A 19,000-nucleotide genomic window follows, 5' to 3' on the forward strand; every position below is an offset into this window, starting at 1 on the left:
CAGGCCTGATTGGAGATCCCTGGCAGGAGTCTACGCCCTTCGGTTGTCTCTTGGCTCGCTGCGAGCTTTCTTGCTGCTCGCTCATCCCTCTTCCTCGCGACACCCTTGCTCATGGATGAACCAAACCCCAGCCTCCTCCTTTGCCCCCCTGGTGCTCCTTTCCAGGAAAATCACCCCCAAACTCTTATACCTTCATCCTTCTCAGGATCCAACTGCTCCCAGAGTCGGGGCTTTGGGGAGACGAGGAGGGATGCTCTGCAAAGGGGCAGCTTCTGCATCCACTATCCCAACCCCAGCAAGATGATGCTCTGCTTGCTCTTTACTTACAGAAATCATTTATTTCTTAGGGTAAACCCTAGAGGTCTTCAGGAAAATGCTGGTCTTGGGGGTGAAAAAATAAGAAAACATATATTTGAGTTTTCTTTTTTTTTTTTTGTGCATTTTGAAGAATTTGAGGCTTTCTTTCCAAACCTTTCCACTTTGATGTCCTTGCAGTTTATTGAAAAACAGGGAAAAATGTCAAAGGTGTTTTCATCAGCTTTGTAAAGCTGCTGTAACGAGGGCTTTAAAATGAAAGCTAAGGTATAACAGACAGGGAGAGCAGCTCCAGAGGCAAACGCTTGCACGGAAAGGAGCAGGAGGTTCATAGGAAAATTTAAGCCTAACTCTCAGACTAATTCCTCCACCAGCTGTGAAACAGGACAGCATTTATTTAAGAAGCCTTAGTGCCTTTATACCCCACCCTGCGAAGCCCTGTGTTCAAAGACACCCAAAAAAGAGCAAAACCTTCCTGGTTCCAAGAAAAACCACAAGTGGAGCTTTTTGTTAGGGTATTTTCTGGAGTATCCACTTTATTTTTAGTTGTTCTTCTAGAGTTCCTGTTCAGACAACTCCCTGCTCGCCACACCAATAGATGTGACCCCTCCTAGGTTAAAAAAATCACCTTGTCCCATCAGAAGGCAAAGAAATCTGGTGGAGAAGCCCCTGTGGGAGCGGGATTCAGGTCTGTGGATGCAGATGAAGAGCATCTTTGGGGTCTGCAGGCACCCTCTCAGCAGTGTATGGATCCGTACAGTGTCTCCTGTAGACTTGCTCTCTGCAAACTCCTTTTGCTGCTGGAATAATGTAACTCTGATCCCTTTCTTCACTCAAACCCAGCCCCTCTTCTTCAACCAAGAAGCTCAGGTGTGATTTTGTTTTTAACCTTAAAAAGGGAAACAATACATTTCCTTGAGATCCCCTGAGGTCTTTGTTGATTTTATAGGAGGGTGTTTGGTTACAGCAGCCTGAGCCCAGAGCAGGTTGTGCAGACGTGCCCCAAACCCTCCTTTCAGCCTGTCCTTTTCTCTCATTCTTTAACCTGTCGACGTTCCTGGTCTGGAAAATACCCCCCATCTTCACTACATACTTGGAAAATTTCCGTAGCTTCAATAATTCAACCTCCTATAGTTCAAGAAATGGATTTAGAAGGATTTATAAAGCAATCATCCCATCCCTGGAGGGGTTCAAGGCCAGGTTGGATGGGGCTTGGAGCCCCTGATCCAGTGGGAGGTGTCCCTGCCCATGGCAGGGGTGGGACTGGATGGGTTTTAAGGTCCCTTCCAAGCCAAAGCGTTCTGTGATTCCATGAATTGGAGCCCAAGAGTATCACAGCAGCTGTGCCCTGGCCTCTAACCCTCCCCTCCACTTCTGGAGAGGTGGGTGACACTGAGGATCTAGCAAACACCAGCGTTTTAAGGGCATCCTGACTCGATGGGAACCAGGCTTCTGGCAAACCCCTCCAAAACACATGGAGGGACATAAATGATGCCCTCACAGCTCATTATTCCCATTTTTAGGGCTTTTCTTTCTGAGCTGGGAAGGGTAGAAGTTGCCTTCTTTGATTTCTGTGATGATTTTGAGGGAGTTTCATGTGATTTGCCTCATTGAAGGTGCCCCTGCTCACTGGAAGGGAGTTGGGCTGGATGACCTTCATGGTCCATTCCAACCCAAACCATTCTATGACTTGATTGCTGTACCTCAAAGGAAAAAACTCTTGGTATTGTAAAGACTTGCAGGTGAGTCCATGTGCTGGGGATGCTGCTGTTTTCCTGATGCCGGCAGCATTTCCCAGTCCAAGGACCTTTTTGAGTCCCCTAGACTCAGCTGATTGTTGGGAGATATCCCTGAGTGAGTGTGGATGGATGAAGTTGGGGAGAAGGGGCGGCATCCAGCTTGGTTGTCAACTTAACCCCTTGTTTCCAGGATCTTGTTAGAGCTGCAAAGCCTTGGAGTGGTGGGACGACGAGCCAGCTGTCTCACCGAGAGGGTTTTTTCTGGTTTGATTTAGCTGTCAGGGATGTCCCATTTGGGAAGTGAGTGACCGCTGGAGTGATGGGGCTGAGTGGGATTAGAGATAAAAGCTTAATTGCCTCCTGCAAGTCTCTTTTCGCCAAAAGCTGGTAGGATAAGAAGCTGTTGGGGAAGGAGTGGGGAGGAGGAGGACGCAGCCTGGAGGGAGGATGGGAATTTTCCCTGTCCTGTGCGGTGGGAGTTGCATGCAGGTTGCTCTCTGGCTTTCTCACTTGGCATTCTGGTGGAAAAAATCTCTGTTAAATCAACATTTTGCCTCCAGTATTGACCTTTGGGTGTATTTTTCCCCCTCCCCAGTACAAGGAAAGGCTGCACTGGGGGTCACGGGCAGCCTGATGAGTGGATTGGTCTAATGAGGGCTCTCTGGGTTCGTTCTGTAAGTGTGAGGCCGCGGATTCGTGCTGGTTGCTTGGGATGTGGCTCTGCTCCCCTTTGATCTGCCCCGGGACACTGAAATGGCATTCAGCCTTCCTGCATTTCATAAATACATATATATACGTATAAATATACATAGAACCCTTTGATCCAGCAAGGCACTTGATGCCGATGGAGCCTGATTTGGGGATTCTGCACCTTTTGGTGCAGCACAAGTGGTGTTGGTGCAATTCAGAGGCCACCAACCCATCAGGTGATTCCATAACTATGGAGCTGCCCCTCAATGTACCCACAAACCCATTTTCCCAGTTAGGAAATAGCGACAGAGAGATGGAAACACTTGCCAGGTGTAGGGGAAAAGGCTAAACCCCCAGCTTGGACTACAAGGTGATTACCTTTCTGGGTTAATTATTAGTACTACAATTTATTTATTTATTTCCTTTTGTGGCTTGACTGCAAATTGTGGATGGGAAAAGTCAAAATACCAAGTGAGGAATGGGGAATGAGGGACAGCTGAGCATCGTGGCTTGGATCAGGCATGGAGGGGCCAGCAGGAGCTGGGAGTCCACCAGCACTCGGCACTGGTGAGGCTGCACTTCAGATCCTGGGTTTGGTTCTGGGCTACTCTACAAGAAGGACATTGAGGGGCTGGAGCGCGTCCAGAGAAGCAAACAGAGCTGGGGAAGGGGCTGGAATCCAGGGGTTCTGGAACAGATGAGGGACCTGGGGCTGTTTATCCTGGAGAAGAGGAGGCTGAGGGGAGACCTCATCGCTCTCTGCTGCTCCTGGAGAGGAGGTTGTGGTGAGGTGGGTGCTGGGCTCTTCTCCCAAGGAACAAGCGATAGGACAGGAGGAGATGGCCTCAAGTTGCACCAGGGGAGGATTAGATTGGATATTGGGGAAAAATTCTTGACTGAGAGAGTGGTGAAGCACTGGACAAAGGTGCCCAGGGCAGTGGTGGAGTCTCCATCCCTGGAGGGGTTCAAAGAACGTGTAGATGTAACACTTTGGGACATGGTTTAGCAGACACGGTGGGGCTGGGCTGACTGGATGAGCTTAGAGGGCTTTTCCAACCTTGACAGTCCTATGATCTAGAAAATACCCAATTTCACCAATTTGGTTTTTATTTTCAAATAATAACAATAAAGACAGACATAAACACCTGTGCTGGGAAGATATCAAGAATATAAATCAGAAATGTATCTTAAAAGATGGGAGGAACTCAAAGCATTGAATAGCATTCATAAAAAAGTGAATTCCCAGGTGGTGCCCACAGAGTTTGCCAGTTGTCCTTAGGAAGAAAAGCCACGTTCATCCCATTCTGGAGGAGCGAAACGCTCTGGGAGCAGGAAGGGCCAGGCTGCAAAATGTTTGTGTTTAAATAAATAGATGCCCAAAGTCGCTGGGTCTCCAAAGTCGCTGTGCTGGAGCAGTGTCCTCACCTCCTCTGAGCTGCCTTTGCAGAGACGTGATTGCATGAGGGATGGACGCTCTGGAGTCATCCCATTGTCCAGGGTGGCAGAAACCCTCTAGATTCAGCTCCTGTCCCAGTGAAACCTGAGCCGTGGAGCGGAGAGGGTGCTTTTCGAGCGGTCCTGAGCTCCATGACCATCTACCAAGCCCTGATTCCTGCTTGCGGGGTGGCTTGCAAGCACGAGGGTAGGTGCTGAGCAGCGCTGGCCGTGCCCAAGCTCACGTTCGTGGTGGGGATGCTGGAGGTGGCATCAGGGGGCACTCCAGCGAAGCCCCCCCTGTAGCTCCCACCGTACGGGCTGCTGCTGTAGGCACTGTAGAAGGAGCTATAGGCGTAAGGGCTGGTGGTGATGCTGTACAGGGCTGGATAAGCCTGGGAGCATCCAAGACAGGGTTTGCCATCCCGGACCAGCACAGGCACCGCCACCCTCCGCGGTGGCAGCGGGTGGGCAGCCAGCTCCAGGCTTTTATCCTGCCTTTGCCTCTTGCATTTGTACCTCCGGTTCTGGAACCAGATTTTCACCTGCGTGGAGGTGAGCTTGAGCGCGCTGGCGAGGTGCTCCCGTTCCGGAGCGGAGAGGTATTTCTGCTGCTTAAATCGCCGCTCCAGTTCAAACACCTGAGCCTGGGAGAAGAGAACTCGGGGTTTTCTCCGCTGGTGCTGCTTGGGGTGGTGACAGGGGTTGGTTTTCCCCTCGAAAGGGTGGGCAAGCAAACTTTTTCCTGCGGCAACAAAACCCCAAAGCAAAATTAGAGTCAGAGAATCACCAGGTTGGAAGAGACCCACCGGATCATCGAGTCCAACCATTCCTATTAGACCCAAGCCTGGTTCTGTTCCCAGTAAGCGTGTGTTTCCAAAGGAGGAATTGAACTGAGAATGCATCTCTTTGGGAAAAAAGATGAAGGAGGGTTGGTGGTTGATAAATTTAATATCGGTTTTCCTGGTGTTAATGGGAATTCAAGAAGATTCCCTTTTTATGGGTGGAATTAGAAGCCTGGCTGTTATAGGAATTTCGGATAATGCCTCCTTTCGGTCCCTCCTCGTGATGCTGGTGCTACTGTAGGAGCTGCAGGGCACGGGGGAGCAGGAGACCCTGCAGGTTTGAATACCCCAGACCACAAATCCCCTTCCCCACCCTCCTGCTCCGGAGGAATGGAAGCAGTTGCAGGCAGACCTCTGGCAGGGTTTACCTCCAGTGCCGTGGGAGAGGAATCCCGCGGCTCTCTGAATTTGAGCAAAAATGAAGGGAGTGAGACGGAAGGAGGAAAAATTATTAGATGGGTGGAAAGATGCTAAGTAGTTGGTTCTGGTTTTAATTAGCTGGGGTTCTGTGTTGATGGGCGAGCCAGCTAGGGGTCCTGCATCACCATCGCTTCTGGCTGGTGGGATGCGCTCAGAACCCTGGCAGCAGCTGGAGAGGCTCAGGGGATTTGAGGTGGGGGATGCGGGGAGCTGGGGGGCTCCATCTGCAGAGGTGAAGCCGGCAGGGAGCTCTCCCTGGGCTCTTTTCCCCCCTCCCCGAGCTCTTTTCCCCCTCGCTGGGCTCTTTTCCCCTCTCCCTGGGCTCCTCTCGCCCTCCCTGGCTCTGCATCCCAGTGCCACCCAGTGCTCAGGCTCTGGTCTTACTGGTTTCCCAGTTTCTCCGCTCTGCAGCTGCCGGGCGTTATAAAAACAGGAGGAAAGGAAATTTTCTCGGCTTTTAGCCACGGGGAGAAGGAGGGCTGGGTCCGAATCCCCCGGCAGCCGCTCGGGCTCCGCATCCCCGCTCCCGTCCCTCCGGGGACAATTTACGAAGCATCGAAAGGAGGGCTTGTGGCATTGAAAAAGGTGGGAATTTGTGGTTTTCGGCATTCAAAAACGCAGCTACATCCACCCCCTCCCTGGAACCGCTTCGTTTCCCCGAGGGCAGCCGGGGCACTGGGGGCGCACGGGGTGGGATGCGGGATGCAGGATGCTCCGGGACTTGCCGGGCTGCTTAAAAAATCCCTCAAACCACCCCAAAACCCCAAACCCTGAGGGGAAAAAAGGTGAGAAAAGGAGGAAACTCGCGGCGGGGAACATCGGCTCGGGAGGAATCGTTTTTGCAGGAGGTGAGGATGCAACGGGAGGTTCCGCTGCCCTGCGTTTTCCAGCCCAGGGGAACGAAAGCGGCTTTGGGGGGGTCTCCCCTGGTTCTGTGGGTCCCCCCCCAGCTCCATGGGTCCCCTCCCCTGCTCCGTGGGTCACTTACGTGTCTCGTCCTCCCCTCCGGGGCTGCGGGGACCAGGGGGACCCCCGGCAGTGCCCTGCCGCTCCAGGTTGAGGATGTCCTTCACCGAGAAGGGGGTGGGCAGCATCTTCCAGGGCTTGGGGAGGGATGTGGGAGGCAGTGGGGAGGGGGACACACACACACGGAGCCGCTGTGCTGCGCTCCGGGATCCTCTCCCAGGATCTGACCCCTCCGGCCACCCCCGGGCCAGGCACCACCCCCGGTCCCCGGGGCTGGGGAGGGGTCCCCGGGGCTGGAGGGGGGGCCCGGGGCTTGGAGGAGGCAGGGGAAGGCGGGTCGGTCCCTGGGGGGGTCTCCAGGATGCTCTGGCTCCCCATGTGCTGCCCCACTTTGAGGTCCCAAGGAAGGAGCCAGACCCCTTTCCCATCTCTTGTTTCCAAAACAAGAGGAAGCGAGAAGGGGAGGGGGATTTGGGCTGAGCTGCAATAAAACAAATGGAGTCGATTTGAGCTCCATTAAGGTCACATTAGCGAGGGGCTTTGGGAGATAAGGGCTGATAAGGGGCGCAGACCACCTAGCTCCTGCGAGCTGGGATGGAGGGGATGCTGCGAGAGCCCCCCTGCCAGCTGGATCTGCCCCTCAACAGCTCCAGTTCCCTCCCTCCTGTCCCAGTGCTGCCTTGGTGGGTGAGCAGACCCCAACCCAGGGCACGGAGTGGGGCTGAGGTTGCCCTGGATCAGTTTGGGGAGCGGGACTGGGGGCTGTCGGGGGGGCAGTGGGGCGCCCCACTGGCCATGGGGTGATGCTGGGTCTTATCTGAGCCTGGTGACCGGCTATTTCAATTAAAATTCCTGCTTGGCTTCAGGGGCTGGTGTTTGCTGATAGCCCTGACAGACCAGAGCTAGTTTTTGTCTGGGTTGGGTCGGTATCTCTCGCACCGCTGAAACAGCCAAACCGGACTGTGAGGGGATGCTGAATAAATAAACTACCCCCATGCAGGCAAGGAAGTGAGGGGAGGCTGGAACAGAAGGGAAAATAAATACAGTGGCTTGGGGAGAAAAGTGGTCACAGGTCGGTCTTCGTCTCGTAATGTACGAGTTCATTCCTGGTCCCTGCAGTCCATGTTCTTAGCTCTTTGTGCCTTCACGTCTGCGGGACATCCCTGCACATAATGCTTTATTTTCCAGAGTAAAGTAGTAATTGTGAGCAAATACATCATAAGAAACGTTGAGCTCACCTTCCCCGGGAGGGCTTCTCAGCGTGTGGTGATGCCTTTGCAGACCCCACCGTGCAGCCCCCCTTCAGCATCTGCTAAATCCCTTTGGCAGGGGTGAAGCTCAGCTCTGCTCAAGCTGTTTCTCTCGAGTTGCCCGGCTAAGGAGCACTCGCTCTCCTCTGGGGTGGTTTCAAGTCCTGCCATCCCTTGCTGCAGGCCTCATCCTGCTCTCTTCACGCTTGATAGGGATGTGAATTTTTCAGGGTGACTTTTCCACGCTGAAAGGGTACCTGGAGGTATTTTATTTGCTCCCCGCACCCCAAGATTTCCAGTCCTATCAGGAATAACATCACAGCTCATGTAAACCAGCCCAAACCCCTTGGGCTGGAGCTTTCTGCCTGTCCTGGCTGCTGCAGTGGCTCCTGCATCCCTTCGCTGTGGTCCCCATGGACAAAGCGAGCTCCTACAAACCCATCCTCCCAGCCCAGGGCTCAGTCCCGTTCCCGAAGCCTGGTTGGATTCATTGCCACGTCTAAATGGCTTGTTTGGGACTCGAAACACCACAAGGCGAGAGCAAACAGACAGTAACATTACACCTTGGCTTGTTGATGGCGAGAGGCAGCCGGCGCCAAGGTAAAATGCTTGGCTGGGATTGAGTGGAGCAGGAAGGAATTGGGGTAAGTAGCTTTATCTGCCCCTAATGACTCAGTGCTGCCGAGATTAATAGAAGGGCTGGAGTTTGGCTCTCAGGACGTGCAGGAAAGCGAGAGGCACCGAGTGGGTTGAGCTGGAGCTGAGATGAGGAAAACAGAGCTTAGCAGAGGGCAGCCAGTGCCCTGCGATGGCCATGGGGCTGCGCTGGCTGCTCCCCATCCCTCTCCGTGTGCCCCCATGGGTTGCATCCAGCCCTCCCTTGCAGAGAAGCAACAGCATCTGATGCATCCACAGGCTCAGATGAGGCTTGTAAACCATTTCTCTCTCCCCAAACCTGCTGCTGAGGTTGCTCAGCCCTCGTATCAGTCCCTGCCCCGTGCCTGGGAGCTTTCCCGGTGCCACCAACACTGACACCCACAACATCTCAGTCCCTTCCCATGGGGCTGAGGATGGATGGTAGCTCTCAGCCGCAGTGTTTTGGCAGTGAGAAGCTACCGGGGGATTTCTGAGGAGGCGGCTAAGAGGATCTCTCACAAACAGTCATAAATCACCGGCTTCTTTTTGACTGGCAAGTTAATTTTATTACAACTCTCTGGGGACATTACTCCACTTTTTAACTAGGTTAGATGAAATGGGGAGAAAGCTACTTCTAGTCACCACCAGACATTTAAACGGGAGGATTTCGATGGCAGCAGCTCAACTGCAGCTCCCGAAGTATCTGATTTCTGGCAGCTATCAGTGGGACGCATCAGGATCCCGATGCGATGTCGGAGGAGCATCCGAAGCCCTGGAAATCCAACTCTGCCTGCTGGGAGTGTGGTGGGACAGCCGGACCTCCAAGGCACTCCTGCCCTGCCAGAAGGTTTTGTTTTCAGAGTGCTCAGAAATAATGAGAATATAATGGGAATAAAGGGAATAATGAGTGAGGTGGGGGGTTGCAGACACGGACGACGTGTACAAGAGTTTTCTAAGGAGTCTGTGGATGCTTTGATGCAGTTGAAACTAAACATAAAAGGGTTTTCTGCATCCTATTTTTTTCCCCCCAGCTACCTTCTGTCCTTTTCCAGCAATGAAATGAAGCAAAAAGCAGAGAAGATGGAAATGATGGCAGAGAAGATGGAAATGATGGCAGAGAGCGAGCAGCAGGCAGGTGAGGGTTTTTACCATCATTTTTCTTTCTCTTATTTCTGGATCTTGGGGACCTGTTGAGATCAAGGGGATGAAATAGAGAGAGGGTTCCTCAGCTGCTACTACAGGAATACCTGCTAGAAGGAGAGTTTTTCTGTGCCAGAAGGAGTTTGGGGTTGATTTAAACTCAAGCCCTGGCCCAAACCGTTAGCCAGCAGTGCCCTCTGCCTGGACACCAAGAGATGTGCAGCTTTGCTTCTCTAAACTCCAAATCTGAGCACTGAAAAGGGAGGAAATATCTTCTTCCCCTTGCTCCTTCATCCACTCTGTTAAGGGGGATCAGAACACTGGGTACAGCACAGGAGTTGCTGAGGTTTGGGGTGTTGTGGTGTCATGCTAGGGAGATAAAAATACAGGTTGAAATACGTGTTGAAAGTGCTCTCACCGTCTTTCAAGCAGGGAAGTTATTTTTAAAAGGGTTTATTTTGGTGAAATGTTATGAATAATTTAGTGTCCCCCCCGTGCTGGCAGATGGAGGGAATTTGAACTCCCAAAATTATATTCTAGGTACTTGTCTGTCTGTTTGGCTCATGAGAGAGCTGGACGGGGCATCCTTCATCAAACCATCCTGGCTACCTCCTCTTCATCCATGTATTGCATGGAATAATAGAATGGTTTGGGTTGGAAGGGACCTCAGAGGCCATCCAGTGCCACCCCTGCCATGGGCAGGGACACCTCCCACTGGATCAGGGGCTCCAAGCCCCATCCAACCTGGCCTTGAACCCCTCCAGGGATGGGGCAGCCACCCCTGCTCTGGGCAACCTGTTCTAGGGCCTCCCCACCCTCACAGCAGAATATTTCTCCCCAAGATCTCATCTCAATCTCCCCTCTTTCAGCTTAAAACCGGGGCTGGTGGCAGCATCTGGGTTGAAGATGCTAAGCAAGAGCAGAGTCTCCTCGTGGAGGTTTTGCAGCCGCTGGGCTGCCTCTTCCCAGCATTTGGACCTTGTAGCGTTCAGTTTACAGTTGGATTCAATGATCTGAAAGGTCTTTTGCAACCTAAATGCTTCCATACACGGATGTCTTGGCCAGACCCTCCCTGTTTCTGCCCTCAGCAGCAGGGGTGCAACTTTTCCCTGTCCTGCTGGTTCTGCTCTGGTGGCTGTAGATAGGATGAGCAAGGAGCTGAATTGTCTCATCTTTGAGTTTTCTGGGATTTAGCCAGATTCCCAGGGCTATTTGCAAGGCAGGAGGTGGCAATGGGAGTGAGGAGAGGGCAGGAGGCACCTGGGTGCTGGCAAAGGAGAGAGGATGGGTGCAGGCAGGCCAGGTGGGTGCTGGGTGGTGGGACCGTGGAGCCAGCAGCCTTCGGTCAGCAGATGGCACAAGAGCTGTGGCTGAGCTGCTGGGAAAAGGGGAAAAAAATTAAGTCCATCACCCTGCAGCTTGCTAAGCAGTAAGGGGAGTGCAGGAGGCACCGCAGGTGATGAACACTGGTCCCTTCCACCACATCCTCTGCAGCTCCCAGTGAGTTCTAGCAGGAGCCCAGGCTATCATCTCTCCCCCCAGCAGCCCCACTAGGGCTGGAGCATCCCAAACTCATCCTCAGGCTTCCAGCAGCTGCATCCTGCTGCTTCACTGACCAGCGAGGTTGTGGAGCTCCCAGCTGAGGCCAGGAGGGAGCCAAGGGGTTGTGTAACCCGCTAGGAGCAAGGGGCTGAGGGGGCTTTTGTACGTGGTGGAAGCCAAAATAAAACTGGTTATGGCATGGAAAGTAGCGGTGAGCCGTGGTGGGAAATGCAGGGCGCGTTTGGGATGCAAATGTTCCTCAGGGAAGCGGGAATTTGATGCTTAGGGTGCAAAGTGGCATTGCAGAGCGCACCTTGCCCTGCCTTCCAGTGGGGCGAATGGGATGTAAACCCTTCCATTCCCTTGGAACTGCATGGGAGAGGTGTCAGGAAAATATCCACGCAGGATTTGTTATCCTCTGACCTCCCCATTTCACCTCCCTGAACCCCAAACCTCAACATCCCCACTTCAAACAAGGGGGTTCCACCTTCACCCCGTGCTCTCCACGCTCCCAGTCTCAAGCTGCCCCACGGTTTGCGAATCCCAAGCCCTACGCGAGCGTTTTTTTTCTTGCTGCCTTTGCCAAGCTGGGTTCAGTGGGTGGCTGGGGCCTGGCAAACGTGCTGTGCTTTGCTTTGGAACAAACTGCGAGGCTCCCCACATCTGTCGGGTTTGTGTTTTGTTTTGTTTTGCTTTGCTTTTTAATGGGAGACATTTATTTAGACTGAAGAAAGAGCGCTTGGAGACGGGGCCAAAAGCGTAACTTAAAATATCTGGAGTAAATAAGCTCCTAAAATAAGGAGAATTGCTTAATTTCTTTCTCTCTGATGTCATCTGTGGATGCCACACGCTGAAATCCCAGGCATGCTAGCGCTTAAATAAAACACAGCCTCAAATAATTCACAGGGCAGGGGGAAATGCATCCTGCGTTATCAGCTATTACATGTCATAGATTTCCTATTTGTCAATCTACCCACCCTTAAAATACATAAACTGGCTGTGAGCAACTTCCTGAGTCGGAGCGAAATACGTGCCGAAGCGACTGGAGGTCAAGCCGAGCAGCCCGTTTGTGGTGTCCTCCTTGGGATTTATTTATTTAAACGTAATAATTAAAAATATCGAGATTAATGATACGGCCATCGGCTCCCAGGGTGAGCTGTGTAATTTTCCGCTTTCAGCTAAGAGGCTGCCAAAAGGAAGAGGCTCCTTCAAAGCACAAGTGGGTGAATTGTGAGCGTGAGAGGGTTAGAAACTCCTCCATGGGACAGGGAGAGTCAGGCTCTCCTGAGAGCAGAGCATGGTTTGGGTTGGAAGGGACCTCCAAGCGCATCCAGGGATGGGGATGCAGGTCATAGAATCATAGAGTCATAGAATAGTTTGGGTTGGAAGAGACCTTAAAGCTCATGCAGTTCCACCTGCTGCCATGGGCAGGGACACCTCCCACTGGATCAGGGGCTCCAAGCCCCATCCAACCTGGCCTTGAACACCTCCAGGGATGGGGCAGCCACCCCTGCTCTGGGCAACCTGGGCCAGGGCCTCCCCACCCTCACAGCAAAACATTTCTGCCTAAGATCTCACCTCAATCACCCCTCTTTCAGCTCAAAACCTTTCCCCACTTTCCTATCCCTGCCCTCCCTGATCCAGAGCCCCTCCCCAGCTTCCCTGGAGCCCCTTTCCATAGTGAAGCTGCTCTAAGGTCTCCCCACAGCCTTCTCTTCTCCAGGCTAAACAACTCCAACTCTCTCAGCCTTGTACAGGAGGTTCTCCAGCCCTCACATCATCTCCGTGGCCTCCTCTGGACTCTCTCCAACAGCTCCATGTCCTTCCTCTGCTCAGGACTCCAGAACTGGACACAGGACTCCAGGTGGGTCTCACAGAGAGGAGCAGAGGGGCAGGATCCCCACCCTCCCTGCTGGTCCCTCTGCTCTGGATGCAGCCCAGGACACGGTTAGTTTCTAGGCTGCAAGCACATGTTTATCAGCTCCTGTTCAGCTCCCCAGCACCCGAAGTCCATCTCCTCATCCGCTCTCCATCCCTTCTCCACCCAGCCTGTATTTGTGCTGGGGTTGCCCTGGCCCAGGTGTAGGGTCCCCACTCCCCTTTCAGTGCCGGCAGCCCTGAACGCTTTTCACAGGAGCCTGTGCTGTGTTGAAAGGTTTTATTTTCAGGCCGAGAGAAGCAAAGCTAAGGTTTCACTCCATTATTCAGTTCAGAGGGAGATGAAGTATCCAAGCAGAGGAACGAGGATGCTGTCGGGATGGCACGGCTCCTACTCGGGTACCCAGGGAGCATGGGCAGCATCCTACTCCTGCCCCCAGAGCCAGGACAGGTAGGAGAGACTCTGCCTCTGCCCACTCGCCCCGACCTCCGGCACGGCATCCAGATGTGGTGACCAGCAGCTGCAGCTGGCTTCTTGCAGACAGAGTTTCACAATATTTATTTTTGCCTTTCACAGTTTTCTCTGGCTGTCGTTGCCCTCAGGAGCCATTCCCTTGGCTGAAGCCCAGCCTGGGAGCTGGCACCGACTGGAGGAAAGACCCAAATCTTGTGTTATTTCCCTTCATGCCATTAAAATAGCTGCAGTCGTGGCAGTGGGACACCAGCCCATCCCACCAGGGCCGTGCCGTGTGCCTGGTCCCACTGCGGAGCCGGGGGATGTCAGCATGGGGAAGAGCTTGGCACGACCCCACTGACCCACAAGGATGTATTTGCTCGTCTCGGTGCTAGTTTAGGCATCTCGCTTCGCTTCCCTTGAAACCAGCTCTGTCAATGGCTTTTTTGGAGAGGTTTCTGCTCTAAGCTGGCCTGGTGAAGCAACAAGGAGGGGTGAGCACACCCCTTCCTGGCTCCACAAACCTGCTGCCACCCTCTTTTTGGGATGGAATCCCGTCCCCTGGCCTGTGTGGGATGGAAGAACAAGCAGGGTGACAAAAAGGGACCCATCAGAGCCAACACATCCCCCAGGTGTGGGTGCCCGTGGGCTCTGGGGGTGCAAAAGAAGAGGAGAGGGAGGCTTGGCTCACTTAAAAGGCTTTTAAAAATACGACGAGGTTTCTTTACATTATTTAAAAGCTTCTTTAAAGAGCAGCTGCCTCCTATTAATACCACTCGGGCTGATAATCTTTGCTCGGATCTATCTTTAGAGTGCTGCCAGCATAAATGGGAGCTGGAGGTGCAGCGCGGGGGTGACGTCAGGCTGCGCGCCGGCTCCGGGGGTGGCCACGCCAGCTGAAAACACATCGGAGCCTCCTGGGAGGGGGAGAGAAGAGAGGAAAGCAAATAATACCCCTGGCTTTTTGGGTAGGTTTGGAGAAATCAACCTTTCGGTTGCCCGTGTGCTCTGAAACGTATCTTTTTGTGTCCCTTGAGGGCAGTTTATGAGGAGCAGTTGGACACGGCTGTGCTCCTTGGCTGGGATGGGGATGCAGATCATAGAATCACAGAATGGTTTGGGTTGGAAGGGACCTTAAAGCCCATCCAGTTCCACCTCCCACGGGATCAGGGGCTCCAAGCCCCATCCAACCTGGCCTTGAACACCTCCAGGGATGGGGCAAACACACCTTCCCTGGGAAACCTCCTTCCAGGGCCTCCCCACTCTCACGGTGAAGAAATTCTTTGTCATGTCTAGATCATGATGAGCTTTGCTGGTTCAGCCAGGACGTGGTCTATGCCTAGCCTGGGGGAAAGAGCGTAGACCAGCTTTGATTTTCCTGCCACCCAGTGCAATCCCAGTAGCCATACTGGGAAACACTGTTAGAGGCTCTATCCTGAATCAGTTCCCTTTCTGTCTTGAATTCAGGCTGGAATTGAGACCGTTCCCTGTTTGCAGGTGCCATCTTTTGATGCAAACGTGGCTTTAAAGGGGCCTCTGAATAATCCTGCTCTCTGGCGTCAGCACTATGGGGGGAAGAGGGTGAGCGGGATCAAAAGTCTTTGTCTTGCTTTTGTTTCCTTTGCTTTCTTAATCGCTTCCTGACAGCCCCAGTGCAGCATGAGAAATCCTTCGGAGCGATGCTGTGCAAGGGCTGACGTCGCTCTCGTCCCGTTCCCAGCAGAGGGGATTTAAGCCATGATGACCCAATCTCAGACTTCTTGAGATTTCATCAATAATTGTCTTAAAATCAAATCCCAACTGAGCTAAAACGCCTCACAAGAAGAGAGCACCTCCAGGTTTTCTTTCCTGTCCTTGCTTAAACCAATTTCATTCTTAATTTTGCTGGGTTAGACTTGTCCCAGGGCAACCAGGACTTTTTTGGAGCTCAGATCTCAGCGTGATGTTGCAATGTTGAAGGTGGCAGTGAGCTGGGAAAGTTACCTCGCTTCTCTTAAGGCATTTGGGGGCAATGAATGTGGCTAATTAAGTCGTGGCTGCCCCATCCCTGGAGGGGTTCAAGGCCAGGTTGGATGGGGCTTGGAGCCCCTGATCCAGTGGGAGGTGTCCCTGCCCATGGCAGGGGATGGAACTGGATGGGCTTTGAGGTCCCCTCCAACCCAAGCCGTTCCTTGATTCTATGATTCTAATCAGTCACTCAGCATGCAAGAAACTTATTACTGCATGAAAACAACGTTTACAGCCTCAGTAAGGAGCTGCCATCTGCATGACAAGCAGCCAGGGCACATCAGATCTCTCTGAGCACACACGTGATTTAGAAAACCCACTGTATTTTTCATCCATTCGTATTGTGCCCATCAGCTGGATGTCAGGGGATGCTGAAAAAACTAACTCGCATCTTGCCAGAGCCCAGCCACCCAGAGGGACGTGTGCTGCTCCCCCTGGCCTTTCAGTCTGTGTCTACTTAGCAAATTGCTGGAAATTCAGGTTATAGGCATGATTTTGCTCCCTATATGGCAAATAATGAGCTTTTTCTAGCAGTTTCAATACCAAAGCGGGGGGTTATTTTCTATTCTGATGGCAGAGGGAACCCTTAGGTGCCGAAAATTGAGGAGGAGATCGTAAAGCTGAGCTGGGCACCAACGTGTGCAGGATTTCCACGGCACTAACGTGACATTTTTTTAGTTATGCTTGGATGTGAAATTTGGGAAATGTCACTGCCATATGCTCCTGGCAGCTCAGTTGCACGTAACCGGGCTGTGGGTGGTGGCTGGGATTCGTTGCGCTGGAGAAGGGCTGGGGTTGTCCCAGCTGGTGTCGATCTGTTTTTGCAGCCTTGCTTAATAACCGTGAGCTGAAAATCAGGGCTTTATCAAAGCATCCTGAACAGCCCCAAAAGGGGACGCAGGGACAACATCTGGGACTAGTGAAAAATTCCTCTGGATGCTGCTCTTCCCCCAGAGCACCGAGGAGCCCTGAGGCTTCAAGCAAGTGACTAACGAAGGGTTGAGCATCAGGCTCCGTGAACTCCACATACACCCCTAGGAAGAATAAAGCCGCACAATGCTGGGAGCAGAGCAGAACGCCTTTCCACACCAGAGGAAAAACCAATATTGTCCTTCTGGTAATCTCATTTTTTTCGGCCAGAACGTACCACTCCCCATCCTTAAGGGAAGTTTGCTCCCTGACCTGGGAATCCAGCTCCGGGGCTGGTGCATCTCCTGGGAGGCCCCTGTGGGTGGATCTGCCCGGAGCCCTTTCCTCTGATGCAGCGATAAAACATCTGCCCTCTCCAGCTCCATCAATCAAAGCTTTAACGGTGTCGGTGGGGCTGGGGTGTCCGTCCTTGCCGGCACCCGCGCGAGTGACGAGGAGGAAAACGCTCGTGCGTCGTTGGGACTCTCTTGACTCATCGACGGCAGCTCCACCTAACCAGTCATGCACTTCCCTGCGAGCCTCCTCCTTCCTTCCTCCCGAGGATGGGGTCTTTGCTCAAAGGAAGGAAAGATTTACCTTGGGCAGGAAAGATACCGTGTGGCAGGAGTGGGTCCTGCTCAGCCAGGATACGGTGAGCCAAGGTTGTTGGAACAGGGAGTTGAGCAATGTCGGAGCATGGGTACAGATGTGATGGAGGAGTGATAACCCAAGCAAACATCTGTATTCCTCTCATCTTGTTCAGATTCATTTAATCTTTTCAATTTTCATCCTCGTGGCTTCGCTAGAGCCGGCCCTGTGGGTGCCGTGCTCTTCACTGTGCCCGTAGGAGTAAAGGAAAAGATCAAAGGGTCCTTTTTTCAGCTAATTAACCACGAATGTGAACTTCAAGCCCACAGCCGGACACCTCATTCCCATGAAAATCATGGCCAGCGAATAAAAGTGATTCTAAGAAACACATGTGAAACAGTTAAGCAAACAACGGCTTGGAAAAAAGAATTTTTTAAGCCCTGAAAAAGCTTCTAGGATTAATTATCAGCCCAGTAATAAAAATAAATAGCTGGGCTCACTTTGGACTCTGAATTCCCCAGTGGAGAGCAAAATCGTGCTAGGGGTTTTGTCCGACTGGCTGGAGATGCCTGATGACTTTATTGAGCCCGGACGATTACTCCAAGCCAAAGAGCACATCGAGAGAAGAGCAGGGATTTGTTTTCACAGCCCAAAAAATGCTCCAAGCAAGATGAAAAATAACCCTGAAGGAAAGGCAAAGGAACCAGCTGGCATTTTCCTCCTGGCTTGAAAATACAGGGAATGCAGTCTCCATAAAATGATTTTCTCTTTAGATAACCATTTAAACCAGCTTGGATTTGTGTGTCTGGACCCGCAGCATCCATCCTGGCAGGAGGGGGAAGCAGGAAGGCACAAGTTGCCACTCGATCATCCTTTGTAGCCACAGTCCGGGCTATCCTGGCATTTCAGTGCTTAAAACTAAAAAGCAAAGAGGAAAAAAAGGAGACAAAAAAAAAAATCCCATCCATGTGAAAATAATTACCTTGCCCCCCCATAAGCTCATACAGGTTTTACTAGTTTTTCCAGCTGTCGCCTGGAATAAAACTCCTGCTTCTCTCACAGGTATTTTCTGCCTAAGGTTCTCCAGCCGCAACACGGATCCCTCTCCAGTGCTGAGATAAGGGGGGGGTTAAAGGAAAAATTGCTGATGTTATCTCCAACGCCTGACTTGGCTTTGTTGAGGAGCAATCCAGCTTTTGGAAATACAGGTTTGTGTACTGGAACCAAAGCGTTGTCTCCTTGGAAAACGATTTATTGCAAGAAAGTTATTTTTGTGGCTTATGCTGTTGAACGATAGTGTCTACACACTCTCATGGAATTGTAGAATAATTTGTGTTGGAAGGGACCTTAAGGATCTTCTAATTCCAACCCCCAACCCTGCCATGGGCAGGAACACCTGATCAGGGGCTCCAAGCCCCATCCAACCTGGCCTTGAACACCTCCAGGGATGGGGCAGCCTAGAGAAAAGGGGCTGAGGGGAGACCTCATTACTGTCTACAACTGCCTGAAAGGAGGTTGTGGTGAGGTGGGTGCTGGTCCCTTCTCCCAAGTAGCCAGCGATAGGAGGAGAAGAAATGGCCTCAAGTTGTGCCAGGGGAGGTTTAGGTTGGATATTAGGGAATGTTACTTCACTGAAAGGCTTCTCCGGCACTGGAAGATGCTGCTCAGGGCAGTGGTGGAGTCTTCATCCCTGGAGGGCTCTAAAAGAAGGTAGATGAGATGCTCATGGTTATGGTTCGGTAGTGGACAGGAATGGTTAGACTCAATGATCTCGAAGGTCTTTTCCAACTAGACTATGAAACATATCAGAACCTTGATTGCATTCATATAGCTCAGTGTCGTGTGACTGGTTTGTGATACAGCAAAATACACAACCATTCGCATTTCTTCTGCCTTTTCCTTTTGCATCTCGCCTGTCGAACCTCCCCCGATGGGAACGACCACTGCCGAGTCAATTTGTTTGCACTTTGATTATATTTTTAGCCTCCGACTTCACAGTTTGTTTTTATACTTCTTTCAGATTCCCGGTCATACTGGCTGAATCATGATGGCAAAGACAATGTCCTTTATTATGTTGTGGAAGGGCTTGGGGTTATTTTTTTCGGCTTTTTTATTTTTCTAAGTTGAGGGGAGGCAGGAAGTGAAGCCTGTTCCCAAATTTCTCTCCCAGTCGTTTCGCCCAGAGCC

General features: G+C 52.1%; 1 long non-coding RNA gene across 1 annotated transcript in view; it reads right to left on the bottom strand.

The window, feature by feature from the left end:
* Positions 1–19,000, bottom strand: part of LOC138731618 (uncharacterized) — a 349,611-nt gene that overhangs the window by 103,503 nt on the left and 227,108 nt on the right. The window lies entirely within an intron of this gene.

The sequence above is a fragment of the Phaenicophaeus curvirostris genome, chromosome 27 (genome assembly GCF_032191515.1).
Source record: "Phaenicophaeus curvirostris isolate KB17595 chromosome 27, BPBGC_Pcur_1.0, whole genome shotgun sequence".
Lineage (NCBI taxonomy): Eukaryota > Metazoa > Chordata > Aves > Cuculiformes > Cuculidae > Phaenicophaeus > Phaenicophaeus curvirostris.